This window comes from Pezoporus occidentalis, unplaced genomic scaffold (assembly GCF_034315485.1).
Source record: "Pezoporus occidentalis ecotype Australia unplaced genomic scaffold, CSIRO_AGI_Poc_V1 ctg272, whole genome shotgun sequence".
In the NCBI taxonomy this organism is placed as follows: domain Eukaryota; kingdom Metazoa; phylum Chordata; class Aves; order Psittaciformes; family Psittacidae; genus Pezoporus; species Pezoporus occidentalis.
In genome coordinates, this window is record NW_026914632.1 from 476,208 (window position 1) to 499,452 (window position 23,245).

Below are 23,245 nucleotides of genomic sequence, written 5' to 3' on the forward strand. Positions count from 1 at the left end.
TTGAATGGCCTTTGGGTATCCTTGGGACCTGCCTGCTGATTGTGATGGGGATCAGCATGTTGGCACACACACAGACTGTGTTCTACCCACAACCATTTTGTCTGATCTCAGAAGTTAAGCAGAGTCAGATTTGGGTCTTGTTTGGGGTTAGACGATGATATGGAATAAATATAGGGGGACCAGGAGGTTTTCTCCAAGGCTGGAGAGTCATGAGTGGCAGGGTGTGTGGGACAGTATGGGCAAGTATCTAGTCCACTGGGCCCCTCCAGTGCTTTGGAAGCGTTGGAGATGGAAGGCAGCTGTATGGAGTCCCCAGCAACAAGCTGCAGAAACTGCTGAAGGGGACAGTGAATTATTTTAAGCCTGGTGGGCCCATGGCACTTCAGGCCATCAGAGCAGAGATGCAACACAGAGATGGCCTCATGATCGAGGGGTGGACTTGGCAATGGACACTATTGCCCAGGTTATTCACGAGTGTGAACACTGCACACAGTCTCTCCTGCTCTGGAAGACTGTTACAAGAGATGGAGCCTGACATCATGGACCAGATGGACTCAGCAGCTTTATAGGGACTGGTCCATGCACTAAGATAAGAGTGATGGTATATTGAAAATGTGGGATCTGAGCATGACGTGAATGGTATGGAATAAGGGGTGGATAATGTCCTGGGTTCAGCAGTAGCAGTCATTTTTCTCCTCCTTGGTAGCTGGTGCAGTGCAGTGTTTTGACTTTCAGCTTGGGAACAGAGCTGATAACAATGATGTTTTGGTTTGGCCAAGGACTTTGTGAGCCTCATGCTCTGCCAGGGAGGAGGCCAAGCGGAGAGGAAGCAGACAGGACACCTGACCCAAACTGACCAAAGAGGTATTCCATACCACAGCACGTCATGCCCAGGATGTAACTGGGAGTTAGCTGGAAGGGCTGGTAGACTGCAGGGTTGGAGGAGGTATCGGTTGGTGCTTGGTTGGGCTGGGGGGGCGAGTTATCGGTCAGCTGGTGGTGAGGTGATGTATTCTCTTCCCTTGTTATTTCCTTTATCATTATTATTATTGGTGGTAGCAGTAGTGATTTGTGTTATACCTTAGTTACTAAACTGTTCTTATCTCAACCCGTGGGAGTTGCATTCTTTTCGATTCTCCTCTCCGCCCCTCCAGGAGTAGGGGGAGGGAAAGAAGGGGGGGAGTGAGTGAACGAGCCCTCTGCCTGGTTTTAAACCACGACAAATAGACATCACAGAAACATGGTGGGATGACTCCCGTGACTGGAGTGTTGGAATGGAAGGTTACAGGCTCTTTAGAAAAGACAGGCCTGGCAGGTGGGGAGGGGGAGTTGCCCTTTATGTTAGGGATAGGCTGGAGAGTATGGAACTCTGTCTGGGGACAGGTGAGCAGTTAACAGACAGCTTGGGGGTCAGGGTCAAAGGGAGAACAGCGATGGGAGACATTACTGAGGGGATCTGTTACAGACCGCCTGATCAAGGAGAACCTGCGGATGAAGCACTCTATAGACAGATAGGAAAAGCCCCATGCTCACAGGCCCTTGTTCTCATGGGGGACTTCAACCACCCTGACATCTGTTGGAGCAACAGTACGGCCCGGCACAAGCAATCCAGGAGGTTCCTCGATTGTGTAGAAGACAACTTCCTTTTGCAGGCAATAGAGGAGCCAACAAGGAGAGGTGACCAATTTGGTGGCCTTCTATGATGGGGCAACCGGAACTGATGGACAGGATTAGAGCAGTTGCTGTCATCTACCTGGACTTGTACAAAGCATTCGACACTGTCCCACATGACATCCTTGTCTCTGAATTGGAGAGACATTGATTTGATGGATGGACTACTCGGTGGATAAAGAACTGCCTGGATGGCCGCACACAAAGAGTTGTGGTCAATGGCTCAATGTCCGGCTGGAGACGAGTAACGAGTGGTGTCCCACAGGGATCGGTGTTGGGACCGGTCTTGTTCAGCATCTTTGTCGCTGACATGGACAGTGGGATTGAGTGCCCCCTCAGCAAGTTTGCCAATGACACCAAGCTGTGTGGTTCAGTTGATACCCTGGAGGGAAGGAATGCCATCCAGAGGGACCTCGACACGCTTGTGAGGTGGGCTGATGCCAACCTCATGAAGTTTAACCATGCCAAGTGCAAGGTCCTACACCTGGGTCGGAGCAATCCCAGGCACAGCTACAGGTTGGGCAGAGAAGAGATTCAGAGCAGCCCTGTGGAGAAGGACTTGGGTGTGTTGGTTGATGAGAAAATGAACATGGGCCGGCAGTGTGTGCTCACAGCCCAGAAAGCCAACTGTATCCTGGGCTGCATCAAAAGGAGTGTGACCAGCAGGTCTAAGGAGGTGATCCTGCCCCTCTGCTCTGCTCTTGTGAGACCTCACCTGGAGTATTGTGTGCAGTTCTGGTGTCCTCAACATAAAAAGGACATGGAACTGTTGGAACAAGTCCAGAGGAGGGCCACGAGGATGATCAGGGGACTGGAGCACCTGCCGTATGAAGACAGGCTGAGAAAGTTGGGGCTGTTCATCCTGGAGAAGAGAAGGCTGTGTGGAGACCTCATAGCAGCCTTCCAGTGTCTGAAGGGGGGCTATGAGGGTGCTGGGGAGGGACTGTTCATTAGGGACTGTAGTGACAGGACAAGGGGTAATGGGTTAAAACTTAAACAGGGGAAGTTTGGATATAAGGAGGAAATTCTTTCCTGTTAGGGTGATGAGTCACTGTAATGGGTTGTCCAGGGAGGTTGTGAATGCTCCATTCCTGGCAGTGTTCAAGGCCAGCTTGGACGAAGCCTTGGGTGACATGGTTTAGTGTGAGGTGTCCCTGCCCATGGCAGGGGGGGTTGGAACTAGATGATCTGATCTTAAGGTCCTTTCCAACCCTAACTATTCTGTGATTCTAATTCAGAGATAGATGGACTTCTGATTTGGCCTAATATAACCTCTCTTATGATCTTAACTTTGATAAAGTTAAACAGGTGGTGACATAATCAAGGTTACTTATGGGATGGCCACCAGAAGTGGAATTAAAATGCAGAACCTTTTTCTGTTCTTGACCCACTGACATGCTGATGGGGGAAATCTCTTCTTTATATCTATATTTTACTATTCTGCAAGACCTCTTTTCATTCTTTATAGGTTGCAGATTGCATTTAAGCACCTCCAGGAGAGTCTGAGTATTTGGATTTGAGCCTGGCCTTTGAGAAATATGTATGAACATAAACAGCTCAAACAGAATTTACTACAAACTTGTGCATCACTTCTGAATTTTGATTGAAATCTCAGGAGTCAATCATTTGGTACAACAGGGAAGGAACTGCTAGCAGTGCTTCAAGGCCACTGTAAAATTTAAGTTTCTCCTAATCCTCTAGGGAATTAATTGGAAAATATGCAGTTATGGGAATGTTAGTGGGACCCTGAAACGATTTTGTCTATACTAGCTTGCCTAAGAACTAAAATGAACTTGAATGTTTCAAGAATTTCAAAGAGAGAAACAATAATTGACATTTTTCCAGAAAATGATCATACCATTAGCGCTGGAGAGGCCGGGGCGGGGGGGGTTGCTGAAGGGAGGGGAGCAATTTACTTTTGGCCAATGGGAGTGGACCTGTGTATCTGAAAGTGAATGTAGCCTCTGGAGTTCACTATGGGCTTTTAAATTTAATCATAGTCTAAGTACCTTTTTTCATTGGGGAATAAAAAGGTTTTTAGAATGTCAAGCCTCCTTGCTGGTACCCTCACTAGTGCCAGGGGATACTGAGACAATAGGAAAATGTTAATTATTTTATATTCAATTATAAACAAATTGGTGCATACTGTGTAAATCAGGAAAGAATTTTAATGAGAAAAAAAGAGACTAACATATGTATTTGGAGAGGGATTATTCCATTAAAGGGCCAAAGAACAGCTATACAACACGCTACTGAGCTTCATCTGCTTTTCATTTTTTTAAAGTGCTGCAATTGCCCTTCGCAGAAGTAGGAAAATTGGTCAGAGACAAAACAACCATTTCAGCACAGTGGAGAGGAGCTGAGAGGCAGGAAGTAAGGAAGTGGCAGACAGGCTTTGTGGGAAAGAAACTGGAGACTCCATAGCCACATACTTCCTTTGTGTCACTTAGGCATGATTGGGGATTGATTTTTAAATGTAGTAGTAAGCAGCAAAAATGTTGCTTACTATTACTTACTGAGTAATTTGAGAAATAAAGCATTGGAAATGCCCTAGTGCTTAACCCTTACATGAAGTATGTCAGGCTTTTCACTGTCACTTATGTTGACTTTGATGTATGCAACATACTCAGGCAAAGGAGTCTGAGACAAAGCCATATAAAGGAGCAAAGGAGTCAGAGACAACCATAGCTTTGTAGGACTGAATTAGAGAAAATAGTATGCAACTGCATGAGTATGGAGCATGCCTTAAAACATGCATACACAGAAGCAGGAGAACGAATTTAAGCATGTATTACCTTTTCAGGGTGAATTTTGTGATGTTATCAGTCTTCTTTTTAAGAATGTGCTTATGCGTAGGTTGCTTAGGTTGGTTATGCAGAGAAAGACAGTTACCAGTAAGTTATGCATGCATCGAGTTTTGTGGAGGGTTCAGGATCAATCTCACAAACACGATTTTAAGATAAGGCTGTCAACTTGTATGGTTTCTCTTTAATATAACAATAAGCATCAGGAAAAAGATAGTAGAAACAGAAGAACATGAGTACCTCATGCACAGCTGCGGGAAACCTCTGACATCTTATTTTGTAAGGGTCATGTCTATGCAAGACATCATAGGGGACACAAGCAAAAGGGACACATCCCAGGAGCTCGGAGCTGATTTACGACTTTCTCCTTTTCCTTGTTGACTACTTTTGTAGCGTGACTGAATGGAGGGGTCACGCTTGGGGCATTTGTGTCCTCTGGGGATCTCACTTTTAGTTGACAGCTGGCACAGGTTGCTTTAACTTCTGCTATGGACTGGACTAGCACACAGGGAACTGAGGTCAGGCCTTGGCATTTTGGGGCTCATCTGTGCTGCTGCTCAGCCACAGCTGGGAATCTGGGTCATGGTGTCTTGCTCAGGATGCAGTCCAGGACTGCGCTTATTGAAGAGAGGTTAATCTCTGTGTATGATTGTGTCTGCTAATCATGTCAGAAGTTCATGTCTAATAATAGCCGGGCTCCACCAGACATTTACAGGAATTAATCAGCCCCTAAAGTGTCTGGTTGTGACTTGATTTCTTTAAGTGAAAATTAAATGACATGCAAGAGTAGCTTTTTTAGACCAGGAAGTGAGTAACCATGGAACAATGGCCTATGCATACACCACACAAATCAGACATGGAAAACCAGGCATCAAATCACCCATTCTCTTGTATCTACTAGTGAAAGGATGTCTACTAAAAAAACATTACCTAGAGTTTTGCTCAGTCTGTGCTTTAATTTGCATTTAGTGCAATGCATTTTTTTTAATCTACATTAATTCCAGTCATCTGCCTTGGCCATCAGTATCCTTGACAATGGATTGCAAGCATCATTAATCCTAAAAAAAGAACCCACCCAAAGCAGTCAATGAGATCATTTAAGGAAAACTAAATGAATTTAGGCTTCTTACTGTCCTAAAAGTTGCCCCTCAGCAATATCTCCATTCTCCAAAACTTCCCAGCAGTAATTGATTTTGCAATACACCTCAGAGCACAGCAATTTTGTGCTATTTGTTGTAAATGCCAAAGTCAATGCATTACCCACATTGGCAAACTCCCTCCTTTTAAACCAGCCTCAGGAGTTTCCATTGAACTTGGCTCTGGCAACACAGCTCTTCCCACTCACACCAGGGAAAACATGCAGTGACCCAGTGGTCTGCAACTGCTTCGCCTCAGAAGACCTTGATAAGATTTAGACTGCTGTTGAGCAGATCCAGCAGCTCAGGCAGCCAGAGGCTTGAATAAGCTGAATGAACTTTATGGCAGCCGTGACTGCCCCATCCATGTCAGCCTCCAGGGTTTCCCCCACCTGCCCATGGCCCAGGATCCCATGTCACCCCCCTGGGGCCATCAGTCCCAGCCCCAGTGATGTCTGGTTCCAAGCTGGTTCCAAGCTCCCCCCAGCCCTGCTCTGCTGGTCCCACCCATGAGTCCTGGCCTTAGCCTGCCTGAGGATGTGTGTGCCTGATGCCTGGGGCTATGGCTGCCCCAGTTTCCCCAGCTGGTTGTGGCTGGGAGTAGGATGGCTGGAGCTGCCAGGCCCTGCCCTGTCATAGAGATCCCCCAGTGCTCTCAGTCCCAGGAGCTGACACCCTGGTTGCACCGTTATGATGGCTGGAAACAGCAGAGCTGTAAGGACATGCCAGAGCCAAGCAAGGCCCTCAGACGAATGTCAGTCTTGTGCTCTATTGACAAGGCAACCATGCCAGCCTCTGCAATAAGATTTAGTTTTTCCACGTGCCAAGGACACCAGGAGAGACTCGTTGGCCTCCAAATGTGTCTGTAATTCCATTCTCGACATTATTATTTTCCTGTTAGTCCTTGGCAGGTGATTAAGAGCATTGCCCCAAGCCTCTTTTGCACAATGGGGGCCTGATGTGTCCCTCAGCTGGGCAAGGCCACCCTCCTGCCCCATGCCCACCCAGGTGCCACTCTGAGTCCTGCCACCCTTGCCACAGTGTCTTGTTGCGGAGCGGGATGGGGCAGTGCTCGAGTTGGGGCATGATACTGGAGAGATGCTGCGTTCAGGCAGGATGTATGGTGGGTCTGTTTCCTCTGAGTCTGACCTCAGATAAATCCTCACCGAGGATGCACAGCCAGGCTCCTCCTCTGCCAGGGCATAATACATTACATTCTTAACGGGGGGAAAAAAAGTTAATTACTTTCCAGATGCATTAGGGGAGTAGCTATGAGTGCTTTCCTGTTCATCTTTTATTTATTATATATTACCTAACTGTTTAAAAATTTATTGTTGTGATGCCTATAATTGTCTGGGTTACAACAGACCATGCTTACTATATGTTTTTTATTTCAGAGCTTCTACCATATACCTTGCAAGACAGGAAACTGGGAGCTTGAATGTCATTTCATGAGCAAGGAAAATGCTTCTCTCTGCCCAGTGAACATTTAGAGCCAGATTCACTGTTTGGGAACTTCATTTTTGTGTTGCCATGTTACGAATTTCTGCCCGGAGCACTTAAGGGCACTGATTTGCAAAGCCAGTGGATCAATATTTTCTTGTTAATAGGAAAACCAACACATAAACAAACCTACTAGGTGTCTGCATGTACTGATCCAGCCAGCTACTCACTCCACAAGCATGCTGGCATTTTTCTCAGTTGATAAAAATGTACCTTCTGTCCTGATCTAATATTGTAACTCTTTCTTATAGCTCACTTAAAATTAAATCATCTGGACTTCTGTTCCATATGATAATTTATGTCCCAGTGCAAAGAATAGGAGACTCTTTAGTTATATTTTAGATAAATCATTAAAAAAAAAGAAAAGAAGCACAAACTAAAACAAAAACCAAAAATTAAAAAACAAAACAAAACAAAACCCACAAATAAAAAGTGACCCACTAGCATAAACCTCATTTATACCATTTGTGAACTTGTTTCAGATCTCAGTTTAAGCACATTTGTAGAACTGATATACTCTTTTTTTTACTTCATTAATTTTCTCCCTTCTTCATTTTCATGCCTTTCAGTAGCACAGTTCTTCCCTAAAGTCTCACAATATCCCCAAGTAAAAAAAAAAAGATTCCTTAAAATAAAATCTGCTTCATCACCATCTTATCATCCAGCCTACGAGACAGTGTTTCCACTGACTTCTCTAAGCTGTGGATAAGGCCCCATATGTCTTAAATACAGAGCTTAGCATAAGCTCTTAGCACAGAGGACAGCTTTGTCACTTCATCGTGCTATACTGAACACCGTTATTTGAGGGAGGCTGGTGCCTAGAAAACAGTTTTGACAAGGGCATCACTGGTCATGTAGCAACAGACAATCATAGTCCAAAATCTTCCAAGTTATACAGGGAACATGGACAAAATGTGGTGGAGGGAGGACACCCCTGAAGAAAGAAAGGATCTTGCTCTGTGTTGCATCAGAGGTTTGGAATAGAATAATTATGCTTTATAAAATTAGTTCACAAGCTGACATTATGAGACCATGCCACTTTGAAAGTAAACTGAGTCTTTATGGAAATGCTGTGACCATGTGGACTCCTTTCCCAGTATCTTCTCAAAATGCTTTTTTTTTGTTTGCAAATCATCTGCTGAGTTTGATAGAGGTTGCTGAATCTTCTCTTTAACTTTCTATTGGACTTGCATTCTTTTGCAATCATTTGCTGGCTGGCCAGGACCAAAGATTGCTACTGCATCGTATTTAATCTTTGGGATGATGTCATGTTTACTCTCTGTGTAGCTCACGTACATCATCTCTTTTGAACTCAGTTCTGAGGACAGGAGTCTTTTTGAACCTGGAAGTCCCAGCTGCTTTAGGTCAGCCTGCCAATATTCCCAGAATAACTTTGGTTATTTCAATGCCAGTGTGCACTTGCTGGGTATTAACAGGAATTTGAATTCTTCCTACCGTTCCTGATAAGGCTTTATTACCTTCATGTGTCAAAGTGTCTGTGGAGCAACCATTTTTTTTTCAAAACTAATGTTTTATGATTGAAGGTTGCTGGTTTGTCACTATGCTCACAGCCACCTGAACTCTTTTGTCTCTTATTTTTTGACCAGTGTTCATGACTCTGCTATGACTTAATGCTCTCAGAGTCACTAGACACATTATTCCACCACAGCTTCAAAAAGCAGTAACTGCATGTTGTGGTTTAAACCCAGACACACAGCTTGTTTGCCCACTCCCCCCCTTCCTCCCTCTCCCTCTTTCTTTCCTTCTCCCTCCACCACCCCCACCCCCCGCTCCCAGAGGGATGGGGGAGGAGAATCGAAAGAATATAATTCCCACAGGTTGAGATAAGAACAGTCCAGTAACTAAGGTATAACACAAACCACTGCTGCTACCACCAATAATAACAATGATAAGGGAAATAACAAGGGAAGAGAATACAATACCACCCACCAAAATGAGTCTGACCCCAAAAGAGAGCCCGTGCCCTTCCGGCTCACTCCCAGTTACATCCTGGGCATGACACGCTGTGGTATGGAATACCTCTTTGGTCAGTTTGGGTCAGGTGTCCTGTCTCTGCTTCTTCCTGGCTTCCCCTCCTCCCTGGCAGGGTATGAGGCTCAGAAAGTCCTTGGCCAGACTAAAACGTCATTGTTATCAGCTCTGTTCCCAGGCCGAAAGTCAAAACACTGCACTGCACCAGCTACGAAGAAGGAGAAAAATGACTGCTACTGCTGAACCCAGGACACTGCAGCAAGGGAATCTACCACTGCTGACTTTTCTTGATCCCTTCCTCAGGAGACCCTGGTATGCAGAAGCATTTCTCATGGCTAAGTCCCCTTTTCTTAGCTATCTATCCAGGAAACCTGAGCCAGATGTTTCACAATAATAATGTTGATGCATTCAGCAAGCAAGATTTTAAAAGCTCATGTAACCAGAGGCTGCCTTAGGCATTATCTCATATTGTAGTCCTTCATGGCCTACTGTCTGGGGGCAGTTGCAAAATCTAAACAGGATCTATTTGCCACATGCTGGGCAACAGTTTGAAATCCCTCTGGGTTTATAAAACTAAAATGGCCCTTTTGTAAGTAAGATACATACAAAGATGCTGCAACTACAGATTGCCCAGCGAAAGCCTTTTCCACACCTCTCCCGTCTTGCACCTTTGAGCTACATGGCTTTCAAAGACAGGAGTCCGAAGTATTTGTATAGAGCTCTGAGATGTTATGCTCTCCAGCAGATCTCAGTTCAAGAGCAGAGCTCATCTACTGAGACTATTTTTTTCTTTATTATTCTTTTTCTTTTTCTAATTCTGAAAAGACAGCTATTAAAAAATGTTTACAAGGGTTTATTGCTTGTGGTGTTTCTTTTCTGGAATGCAAAGCAGTTAAAAGAGTAGTTTAGGATGCCTTCTGGAAAGATCATATATGTTTTCTAGGAAGTGTTATGATAGCTAGTGGTGACATAGTGCTTGGTTTCCATTAACTAATACTAATGGCTTGATGATGTGATAACTCAATCTAAGAGAAAATGCAGTATTTAACTAATGCTACAATAACATCTCATTGTGGTGTTATAAAGAACTGCTTCCTGAACTAGATGCCAGCACAGTTTATGTAAATGAAGTCTGTTCTGGATATGTGCACCCTGTGTCTCAGATACCTCTTTCCTCAGAAAATCTGATTCATCTCACACAGGAACTGACCCTGGCACTACAACCCCTCAGTCATGTAATTCTCCTGTTGTATTAAGGTCAGTAATGACAGCGCTACATCATTCTCTGGCAAAATGGTGACTTTGGAAATCATGAGATGATACATCTTCCTGGAACTCTGTAGCATCTCTCAGAGATATTTTATTAGCTTGAGCCAATGTGATGAAGGTAGTATAAAAATTTTCCTCCCACTTCCACAGATACAGGGAAGATACATGGCATCCACACTGAAAAGAGCTTCCATAAACTCAGTCCAAGTCACAGCATTGAAAACTCTGCTCACCCATATTTTTACCAGAGAGGTTTGCTGGCTGTGAAACACTATCACCCCAGTTTCATCAATGCAAATAGTTACAGCTCAGACAAGATTGGTTTTGCTGAAGAAAGAAGCAGAAATTTTCTGCAGCAGCTATTGTTTCTTTTCCTAAAAGTGATAATATTTTCTGACCTTATGGATCATGCTATTCATCTTTACAATTCATGCTTTTCAAGAAGCAAGTAATTACTGGGAGCCAACATACATTCTCCTTCCATTTAGAATAGAAAAGAGCTGTGTCAACTCTTGACCACTACAGAGTACATAATTCAGTTATTTGCTACTTCTGCATGTGCAGAAAGATCAGTCTAGCAGAGTAAGAGTGAGAATTTCTAGAGTATAAGAAATATTTTTAAAGGAAAATATTTTCTTTAATTACTTTTCATTTGGTTTGGGTAAAATAATTTTAAAGTACTTGAGAACTGTAACCTGTAGAAACAATACTTAAGTGTGATGCCTACCATTTGCTTCCTATAGGAGTCTTCCTCTCCTTTCCTGCATACGCATACACTTGAACAAGTTTATTTAGTAAACTTACGACTCCAGCACTGACCTAAAAGCAAAGAGCTATGTGTAACCATCATTCCATCAAGTGAAGCCATGATGACATATTGTTTGCTGGTCTTCTAAGCTGCATCCTCTAGCCTAAAGCTGCAGGTTTAAAATAGAAGGTGATGCATCCAATCAAAATGATGATGGTTGCAACAGGCTGTAATGGGTGTGTTGAGAGCTTTTGGATTAGTTATCATCTGTGGGGGTTTTTCCACCTTTTGTACCATTCAAGAGATACATTAAAATGTGTAGGTATTCATACAGAAGCAGCCTGCCAGTTGCACATAAAGGGTGCACCTCTGATGCAAGGAGATTTTAAAAACTTCATTTTTTCCCATAACCAGCTGAGATTCCTGTCTGGAGGAGGAGGAAATGGAGCTAGCTCTGTATATCACTTCACACCGAGACACAGCAACACCGGCTGATAGATTTATTTTACTGTGAGGACACTTATTCCCCTGGGGGTTTTGACTAAAAATGATGAAGAGAGAAACTGGGTAAGAATTCAATTGAACTTCCATGTCACCTTGTGAATCAGGGAGGGCTTTTCAGATGGTGATAAAGTAAAGCAAAGAGCTGTTTTTCAAGCAGTTCCTCTACAGGCAAAAGCTGGAGTCACTTGTTGCATTTAGAAAGCTTGAAGCAGCAGAAGGATAAGTCTGGGATGGGGTGGCAGGTTTTTGCTGGGCCTTGGGGTGAATGTAATGGGCCTGCCTAGCCCTGTGTGTCTGGGAGTGAGAGAAGGAACAATGGCAGGCTGAAAGAAAGAAAGAAGGGTATTAAACGAATAGCTGTAATTCTTGAATTAACACAGTGTACTGTGTCTGCCCTGAGAGTGAATACAATGGCTTTCAGTTAAATACATTTTCCTGCTGAGCTGGTTTTTGGGATAGCTCATTGTAATGACTTCCTAAAACACTGAACTTGAATAAATAGAAAGGCTCTCAGGGACTTGCTCCAACAAGCAATTTCTTCCATTCTAACACTCACCATGTTCTTTCCCTCCAGTAATAATTGCTACGGGAGCCAACAGAGAGCAATTCCTACCACGTAACAAGGCACAACATTTGCAACGCAAATCATTGTCACGTGGCAAGAAACAAAGGCATGCACCACAGTAGTGTTTAGTTATCTTATATCTTTCTTGTGCCATGTCAGAACTGAACCAATCTTGCATGAGAACAAAGGAAACTGAGCTACCTGGGTAACTCACTCTTGAAAGGTTTGTGGGCTAGATATTTACAGGGGCAGTACTGGCAAGCAGTGAAAGAACTGTATGGACATAACAAAAAAAAATAATGGAATATAGAATATAGAAGTAAATAAATCCCACTTCTCAGCTTAGATTGTTGCAAAGGAAAGGTATTCAAACCAGATTTTGTGAAAGATACAATATTTGTAGTAAAAGCAGCTATTCTGTAAAACTGGATTGCTCCCAGGAAAATTTGCAAAGGAATATGGTAGCAACATGCACCCACAGGCATAAAGGGCAGTGCTCTGAGGTTAGTAAAGAAACAGCGGTCTTCCTTGGGTCACCCAATACATTCTCAAGTCTAGGTATTACAGCTGACCAGCTAAGAACATGTAAATCACTTTAACTGAACATTTTACTGCATGTTTCCTGGAGCTACAGAACAGTAATGTCTTCATAGGAAAGATAATATCTGTTTCTGTACTCTCAGGGGTCTCAGGGGCAGCCCTGAGGCCTTGCCCAACACCAGGCTTGTCTTTCTCACATACTGGAAACCTATTATTGTCATTAGGTATCAAAGGCAAAGTGGGACACAATAGGTTTACACTGCTCCCGGAAAATGCAGGTTTAGTAACAAAAAAGAGTACTCTAAGGGCAAGGAAATTCAGGCAGCTGAAAATGGTACAGCTGGATGATTAAACAGCATAATCACAGGAGTTCTATCCTAGTAATACAAGTAATATTTAGCCAGCAGCATTTGGGGGTGTTTGTATGTGTGTCAGTGTTTAATGCATTCTCTGGCACAGAATGAAAATTTGCTTCGTTTACCTAATATGGGGGAGGGGTGGGGAGGGAGAAAGTATTCAATTTGCAAAATCAGCTCTGGGTTCTACAGGCCCAGGTGTTCCCAGCTTTTACTGGCAAAACAGAAAAGCTACCCAATGAAAACATTCCAAAAAGCTTCCATAAATACCTTCCCTTCTCCTTGGAAAGAGCACTCTAAATCTGTTACCTGCATAAAATGTACCAGCTGTTTCTCTCTGGAAGAGCACTGCAGCCTGTTGAAATTTTGTGCTCTTCACCTCAGTGAATTTAACATGAAAATAATCATTAGCAAAACCAGATTTTTTGAACTGTTTGAATGGCTTGTGTGCACTACTATTTAGTGGTAGGGAAAACCAGTCTGCAATTTTGTTTGCACTCATTCTCTGCAAAGTTTTAAATTATGTTTTTTAGCTTACTGACTAGAAATAGGGGAAAGGAGAAGAATGGCAGCAGAAAAGAAGAGTGATAAAGAAAAGGGATTGAAAATGAGAGCAAATGTGAAGAGTGTTCTTTTTATTTTCCTCTCCTTTACAGGAACTTTCTGCCATATCAAGAGTGATTCAGATTCAGTGGTTCCAAATCTGAAATCAACAGTATAAAAGCAATTAAAATATTCAGCCCACTGATAATACCTTTTTTCAAGTGGATCTCAGAGCACTCTATCCTGCCCTGTTCTACAGTGTAGCTATTTGAGGAACTGAAATCATCTTTGCCTGCCTGTGCATTTTAGCAATCACACAGCATATTTTTTGTTTTTTTTTTCTTAAACTCTGCCTTAAGGCAATATTGAATGACTGAAGTTTCTGCCTCTCATTTTAACCAAAATGGAATCTTGGATCCATTTCCAAAAACTGTTGGCATGCCTTCACATTTCTGCATATATTATGTACTTTTATTACAGGCCTGTTTACTATCCTAATAAGATCATACAGGGTAAGATATATATGCTATCAAGCCTGCAAAGAAGTTATTTGGACTGTGGTTAGACAATTCAATAACTGGCTCTAGGGCTTCTGATGCAAAATAAAAAATGATGCAGCCATATAATACAAAGCACTGGTCCAGCTAAAACTCTCTGTTCTTGTTCAGATTTTCTCAGAGAGTTAGTTTTATGGCACCGACAGTCTTTGTAAGAAACCAGACGTCATCTTTATTCTCACAGCTAGCACTGAAAATATATATATCAGCCCTTTCCATATAGCTGATGTGGCACAGATACCCAAGATTGATCTGGGTCTAATTTGTAATCCTGGAAAATCCAGAAGTTCATAGATCCAGTGTTAGTGATAGTGGAACTATAACACTGTAGCTTCAGAAAACATATGAATGTTGCTTTATAATTAGCATAATGTATCAGTGACAGCCCTTATTATCAGTTAGTGTTCTGGAATAAAAATCATCAACAATTGCTTAGTGTTGCTTGAAGACAGACAGGAAAAGAAAAACTGACTGGTTTATATTGGATAAAATATGAAGTGGATTCTATTGTTTGCAATACAAACAGATTTTCCTACCACATTTCACCACAAAACTCTGAAATGAAAGCAATTAAATAATAAAATGCATGAAATAAACATGTTTCTCTAGTCTGGTAGTGAAGATGATCTCTCCATTTACAGAAATCTCCATTAGAAGAGGAGAAAAATGTGTTTAGAAACATGGAATATTTCAGTATTCTTCAGTGGTATGCAGTTCAAGATATTTGAGATTTATGGAAACTTGTCTGGCAGTAGAAACTACTCCCTCACTGAAACAATCTGAACATGTATTTCCAGATGCCTTAAACAAAAGGAGAGCTAATATACAGTGGCATATTAATGCTTTCATTTACTTTAAAGCACTATCTGACATAACAATAAATTACTTCCTGGGGTCTGAAAAGATGCATGAAAGCAATGGACCTAAGGAAAATGGATGATATAGCCCCCATTTTCAAGAAGGGGAAAATGAATGACCCAGGGAATTGCAGACCAGTCAGTCTCACCTCTGTGCCTGGCAAAATCTCGGAGCAGATTCTCCTGGAAGGCATGCTAAGGCACATGAAAAACAACAAGGTGCTTGGTGACAGCCAGCATGGCTTCACTAAGGGGAAATCCTGCCTGACCAATTTGGTGGCCTTCTATGATGGGGCTACGGAACTGATGGACAGGGGTAGAGCAGTTGATGTCATCTACCTGGACTTGTGCAAAGCGTTCGACACTGTCCCACATGACATCCTTGTCTCTAAATTGGAGAGACATCGATTTGATGGATGGACCACTCGGTGGATAAAGAACTGGCTGGATGGCCGCACGCAAAGAGTTGTGGTCAATGGCTCAATGTCCAGCTGGAGACGAGTAACAAGTGGTGTCCCTCAGGGATCGGTGTTGGGACCGGTCTTGTTCAACATCTTTGTCGCTGACATGGACAGTGGGATTGAGTGCGCCCTCAGCAAGTTTGCTGATGACACCAAGCTGTGTGGTTCTGTTGATACGCTGGAGGGAAGGAATGGCATCCAGAGGGACCTTGACACACTTGTGAGGTGGGCAGATGCCAACCTCATGAAGTTTAACCATGCCAAGTGCAAGGTCCTACACCTGGGTCGGAGCAATCCCAGGCACAGCTACAGGTTGGGCAGAGAAGAGATTCAGAGCAGCCCTGCGGAGAAGGAATTGGGGGTGTTGGTTGATGAGAAAATGAGCATGAGCCAGCTTCAGTGTGCATTGTTAGGGTGGTGAGGCACTGGAATGGGTTGCCCTGAAAGGACATGGTTGTGAAAATGCATGAGCCAGCTTCAGTGTGCATTGTTAGGGTGGTGAGGCACTGGAATGGGTTGCCCAAGGAGGTTGTGAATGCTCCATCCCTGGCGGTGCTCATGGCCAGGTTAGACAGAGCCTTGGGTGAGATGGTTTAGTGTGAGGTGTTCCTGCCCATGGCAGGGAGGTTGGAACTAGATGATCTTAAGGTCCTTTCCAACCCTAACTATTCTATGATTCTACAATTCTATAAGGAACAACAAGAAAGCAAAGTCACCTAAACAGAGAATGAAATTGAGCATAAGGTATACTAACGACACTAGTGCCAGAACCAGCACTCAACTTCCCTGTGATAAAAATCCTCTTCTTTATTCAGGTATGAAAGGGGAAGGAAGTCTAAGTCCCATGGAACTAGGAGGTATCAGCTTCATGCAATAATTTATTACCAGTGTTGTATCACTCCTATCTAGGATACACTCAACTGAAGAATCACTTGGTTGTGCTAAATGCCATGCATACATGTCACTGCAGACAGCTTTTGATCAAAGTTGCTGACAAGCCAAGAGCAGAGAACACACATCAAGTTAGAAAAAAAAAAATGCCATCCTTATTTTCTGAACAGGCAAGGAGGATGCAGAGACAAAGTAATACTGAATTGAAGTGCTTTGAGACTGAAGTGCCCTGGGGCAGGATTGCAGCCCCTTTTCTCCAGAACCACAGTTGCTCCTGGAGATGGTATCAGGTGCTCTGCAGGGTTTTGGTAGGAGGTAGGCATTAGCATGCAGATAGCCACATACCTTTTCTTTCAATGAGACTAACAAGATAACACTAGATGCCAATGACTGGTAGGAAATTCCCTCACAGTGATAAATCTGAAGCTAAGCAATAGGAAAAATTCTAACGTCCTTGTCTCCTCTGTTTCCAGAGAGGCCTTAGAAAGGATGGGTATGTCCCAGATTTGAAGTGAAAGGAAGCAAGAATATGTCAGTAACGTTTTTTTAGAAGAGCTGACACTCAAGTAATGAAAAAAACATTCACCCAGCTGAGGGATGCCAAAAGAACAGTATTCTTGATTCCTAACATGTGATCTTGAGTTCTCTGTGCCCAGTTTTCTGATTTCTCCATCTTTCAGTTTCCTAACTTGCAAGTGCAGACTGCAGCAGCTGAATACACAGGCAGCCTACAAAGCTGTAGGTAAAATTTTTGTTCTAAATGTATTATGCATCTTTGACAGTTGTATTATTAACATGTAGGAATACAGCATATCAGAAACATACCTTGCTTGGATCTAGATCTTGTTCAACTGAGTTCCAAGTTTTGAGACCGGGCTACCAGATGACTTCATCTACTGGTAACGTGGACTAGTTTGTGGGATTTTTAAATAGGGTTGCATGCACATTATAACCTAGAAATTCTGGGTTATCACCTGATGCTTGCAGCTGCCATGGCAACAGAGTTGGTAGGCATCTCTCAAAGAGTTTTGCTTTTTTTTTTTAAGGCCTCCTTGAAAGCATGAGGTATCATCCCGCATGCACAAGCAAGTGTAGCTATGAAAGCAGTCTGCCTACAAAATGATAATAGACAGTGTCTCCCCTCGGTTTCTCTATTTTTCAGTTCTATGTTCATGCGACTGCATTTAACAAGATTTTCATTAATGCCATTATTTTTTATGGCATATAACTAAGCTGGATTTTCAGGACTTTCTAGTGTTCGGGTTTTAGTTTTGCAATTCTCCTTGATGTTAGTGGGAGTTGCCCAGAGCAGTCTTCCTTGAAGACTTTTGAAAATGTAAACTTCGTTGTCTTTGTATAGGAACAGTGGGAAAAAAAGTAAAATTAATTAGTGGAAAATGAAAGTTTTCCATTTTCAAATGAGCATAAAACTGCCAAGGATCCATCCACAGAAAGTCATTATTTTGATTCTGTATAGCTGTAATATTCTAGTTTGATGAGAGCATTTGCTATCATTCCCTCCCCTGTCCCTGGAATAACCACTGTTTTCTGTATCAACAGGTGACATCTCTGTAGATGTGTTCACCAAAGGGACTATTTAAACTTTAAGTAAACCACAATAAGGTCTGTACAATATACAGTTTCCATGTATCAGTCCCAAAGCTCTTCAAAAATGTGAAAGCTTTAAGACAGTACCAAAGAGATGCAAATTCTTGTTTGCCCTTCACTGGTGGAGAATGAAGGCACTGACAAGTTAAGCCATATTAACTAACAGTTACTGAGTAAGCCAATCTCCAGGTCTGCCACTGGCCTGAGATTCCCCTTGAGCCCATTTCTTGGGATTAATCAATGGATTATCTTTCTTTCCTTCTTAAATACACATTTAAAGGGCTGGATAGAGACAGCATGGAGTGTTCCAGTCAACAATCTGGTCCAAATTTTTAGAAGACTAAATTATCTCTGCCTGCTTTTGGAAGAGTTAAGAAGCCTGCCATTTATTGTTCATTATTTGTGTAGTAATGCACTTTCAAGATCAGGGCTCCGTTCTGCTAAGTGATCACTTGTAAATCAATTGCAGATGTCTTTGTGGGAAAAGATGACACACATTTTCTAGGAAGGCATGATGGAAAGCAGAGATGGAAAGTCTTGCTTTCTGCATAGTTCTGAAACTTCCATCAGTGTTAAACCGTTATTGGCAAGCCAACTCCAGGTAGCATGCTTTTAAAACTGGGCTGTCCTTAGAGACATTTTATGTTTTTTATTAAAACAGCCTTTCTTCAAAAAGCAAGAATTGAGTTACCGAGTTATAGAGTCTGAAGCAGTCAGGCCACATAGTAAACTGATTAACACCATGTCTGGGCCTCTTCCTTTGCTTCTGCATCCTTCTGTTCCCTTTCACCTCACCTGCTTGGCCTCTAAGAGCTGTGGGGATCGCAGTCAAGCTGGTCTGGCCATTCTTTACAGTGAAATCAAACAGATTGGTGAAGAATTAAGTTGTTTAAAGCCTTGTTTATATGTGAAACAATAAAGTTACACTCTGGACTGCCTACACAGTATTATCAGGATAGCCAGATTGTCAGTACCTCTCTGATGTGGGATTAGTGCCTAAGACACACTGCTAAGGTTGGCATTAACTTGTGTCTGTAGTGATTTGCATTGAAATTTTTGAGTCAGGCTCTCCACAGATCTGATTTGGTGTTACCTCTTGAATTCAATGGGGCACATACTGTCTGTAACAGCTGAGGATCTGTCGCTTTGTTTGTAGGTTAGAGCCTTTGCAAAGCAACTTGCTTTTCTGTTCTGTTGAAATTCGTAACAGTAAATGAAGCACATGGAGGAAGAGTTCCTAAATGTTTTTCTAATTACAAAAGCCCATTTAAGGTAGCAAAATGTGACACTACCTTCCACAAAGCAATCTTGTGCTGCTCAGAAAAAGGCAAAACAGAACAATGAAAAGTGAATTCCTTCATTTAGACAAAATTAAAATCGACAAACACTGGGCAAAATACAAATACTTTCTGTCATCTGTCCTCCATTCTTAGTTCTGTGCTACCTGGTTTGGATCCAGGTCTGATTTCTGAAGGTCTGAAAACACTGCCAGGGAAAGAGACTGGGAGATTTCAGTGATTATTTGGCAGTAAGGTCTGCCCAACAGTCAGAGTGGCAGCCCATTAGCCAGGCAGCATTTGCTGATAAATCCAGCACTGTAAGCGTGTGTGCCAAAGCTAGCTGCCCTTGGCTCTTGGCAAAGTTAGGTGAAAAATGTGACAAAAAGTCTGCTGTGAGGGTACTCAAATAAGAAATAATATAAAAATTATGATAGAAACTGGGAGCCAAAACTTGGGATAGTTTGAAACCACTGTAGTCTCCACATACAACTTCTGTACACCTTGCTTACATACAGCAAGGAATATAACACCCACAGAGGATAGCTCAGAGTTTGTGCTTCAATGAATTCTCAAAGAATTTCTGTTGCCTACGTCTTTTCTCATGCCTTATATGGATTGATAAGACGGAGCCTAAGATACCTGAAACTCAATGTTATCTCAAGGGGTTCCCTCCTAAAGGAGGCAAGTGATTTGGTGAAACCTTCTGTAGTGCTGCATAGCATTCAGAATATGCTGGAAAACAATGAGAGAGAGGCGGACTTTCCGTATTAGAAGTCAAATAAGACTTGGCTGGTGTTGGTGAAGGCATCAGAAGTCCCAGCAGAGTTATTTTAAAACTCATTTAATGGACTCACCTGGTCAGTCCCATCCTACCATTTACACAACATCTGCTCCTTATGGACCAAACTGCAAAATCTGGATTTACCCCATGTACCTTTAGGGATGTACCTAAGGCTTATAATTCCTTTAAAACTGACAGAAAGTAAAAGTATGCCCAAAAGGTTATTCAGGTTGTAGATGAAGTAAATTACTCCCTGGAAATGCCCCTATCTTCTAATCTATGATTTTACAGGGCTACAGCCCAAACACCACCCTACCCTCACTTTCTCTGGGAAGAAATTCACCTCCAAGATTCTACAGCAAAAACCCTTTCTCTCTTTCCTTTGTCTGTGAGTGTTGGTGAGATTGGGGTGTTTAGTGCTCCTTATACCTCCACACATTACGACATCTACATAAGTAGCTAATTGTATTGGGTTTGTGTGGCAAGGTTTTGATAGCAGGGGGGCAATGGCGTGGTTTCCGTGAAAAGCTGCCAAAAGCTTCCCCCATGTCTGACAGAGCCATGCTAGATGACTTCAAGAGGGACCTGCCACTGGCCAAGGCCAAGACCATCAGTGATGGTGGCAGTGCCCCTGGGATAACGTGTTTAAGAAGAGGAAAAAGCTGCTGAACAATTGCAGCTGGAGAGATGACTGAGAATATATGAGAGCCACAGCTCTGCAGATACCAAGGTCAGTGAAGGAAGGGAGAGAGATGCAGAGATGCCCCTGCAGCCTGTGATGCAGACAATGGTGAGGCAGGCTGTCCCCCTGCAGCCCATGAAGGCCCACAGTGGAGCAGATACCCATCTGCAGTCTGTGGAGGACCCCACACGGCAGCAGGAGGATGCCTGAAGGAGGCTGTGACCCCATGGTCTTAGTATTGGGTTATATTTGTATTTCACTTCTAGATATCAGTGACATCATATAAGTACCAGGGAAGATGCTTTCCATGCCTTGGGAGCAACTTAGAAAACTTGAGCAACAGCAAGCTTCCTTTCTGGTCATCCTCAGTGGATATACCTGGCCAGTGTTATGAAAGCGAATGAGAAGCTTTAGCGTAAACACCAGATTTTGGATGTACCCATCCTTTGCAGTCAATGGGGGAAAACAGTTGTCAATACCTATATAGCTGTGAAAACATACTAATCTTCAGAGCTTTCATAATCTCCAGAAGCAAAGCTGGACGAGGGGGGTGCTTGTCACAGCCAAGAGAAGATATATAGAAATGAGAAGGCAAATTTGAGGCAGAGAGCGCTCACATTTTCTACTTGTGGTTTTGAACACGCATGCAGGGAGTTAAGGCAAAAAGAATTATCATTTCTCCCTGTATTTGCCCTACAGCAGTCTTTGTCCTGGATTGTGGTGTCTGCCTGCTAGGGGGAAAAAACAATGGAGCTGCAGTTTCATTGTGAAGTGTATCAAGAGAAAAGACACAGCACAAAGTAACAAAGTTAAATGGCCGTCAAATATGTGGTAAATCATGAAATTACACCAGCCAACAGCTAGATACATCTGGCCTAAAGGGCCCATAGCTTAGATAGGGAAAGAACATCGTAGATAGGAAAAGAACATATCAGGTACTGATATGCCAAATTACCATCTCATCATCAGTATGATGGTGAAGCAGAGTTAAACTGCTTTTTCAGAGGGGCTGCCTTGTGTGATGCGTTCATGAGATGATGTGATCTGACAAGTCAGTGAGTGCTTCACCCCTCCTCTCAGTAGCGACTGTCTTCCTGCTTCTTAGCAGAGATAGCATTGATTTGCTGAGCTCAGAATAACCCTGTGGGTGAGAACTGTTGTGCTGTCATACATAGCATCTGTCTGAGACATGTCTATCCCAGACGTCATTTTGGGAAAGAAAACCCTTCTCTCTCAGTCTGGAATCATCTCTAACATATAGTTAGAGATGTCCTGGGCTGGAAAAGGAGTGGAAGAGGAGCAAAGCAGGTCATAATGTGAAGATCTGTACAGCTAAACCATCAGCACACAAAAACTGTCATGGTACGTGAAGCTCACCCACAGTGTTGCAGGGCACAGCATTTTACCTTTCAGAATCACCATCAGGTAGCCCTGATTGGTATGTATCATGGGCAGCTGCCTAGATCATAGCTAGTAGAGGCAGTAAGCTGGCACATTAAATGAATAATACACAATTCCCTTTGCACCCCGAAGGGCTCTTTGTAGCAGGAGGCTAGGTGGTGCACAGTTAAAAGGAGACACCCTCTTCTTAGCTGGCCAGACACCTTGGATATGTGTGTCTCAGACAATCTGTCAGGTAAACTGAATAACTCTTCTGCAGTTCTTTCTGTAGAAAGAAGAAGGAAGGAAGGAAGGGAGGAAGGGAGGGAGGGAGGAAGGAAGGAGAAGATTTACTCTTCTTTCTACAGTTCTTTCTGCTTTCTTCTTTCTACTTCTTTCTTCTATTTCTTTCCTTCTTCTTTCTACTCTTCTTTCATTCTCAGTATGTTACCAAGGGTTTGATGATACTGGACAAAAATTGGAGCTGAATGAGAATAATTTGGGTGCAGGATACCAATTAATAGATTTGTCCCAAGACACTGAGGTTTGCTCAGAAAGCAAAGTCTGCAGTTTCTTTTTCGCCACCATATCACCCTACACTCACAGAGCACTGATCTATGTCAAATCAAGAGGAGCACATTACTAGGATGTAAAATGAACAACTGTCTGTCTAAAAAACTCTCCAGCTCTAATAGACAATTCTAGCTAAGCATCAAGTATCATCTGGCAGACATCACAGGGGAAACTACCATGGTGAGGATCCACTTAGATACAAGTTCTGCTCTGGCCTCCTGTCTGAGGCCAGGCAGCACACTCCTATATGAAAAGAAGCATGGACCATAATATGCATTATGATTTCACAACTGTGGAATTATGAACAAGTAAATTCACAATTCAAATTTACTTCATTCTAGCCAATACTTGTTTCATCTCTGAAGATTTCTTAAAATGCTTTTTGAAAACATGGATCTTGTGTAGAAAAAAGCAGGTGGAGTATGAGTGTGTGTACACAAGCATATGTGCATGGTGCTCATAGGTTGGGGGCTTGACAGCAACGGGGTCTATTTATATGGGGACAAGGAAAACATGTTTTCTTTGCTCCCTTCAGGAGCAAATG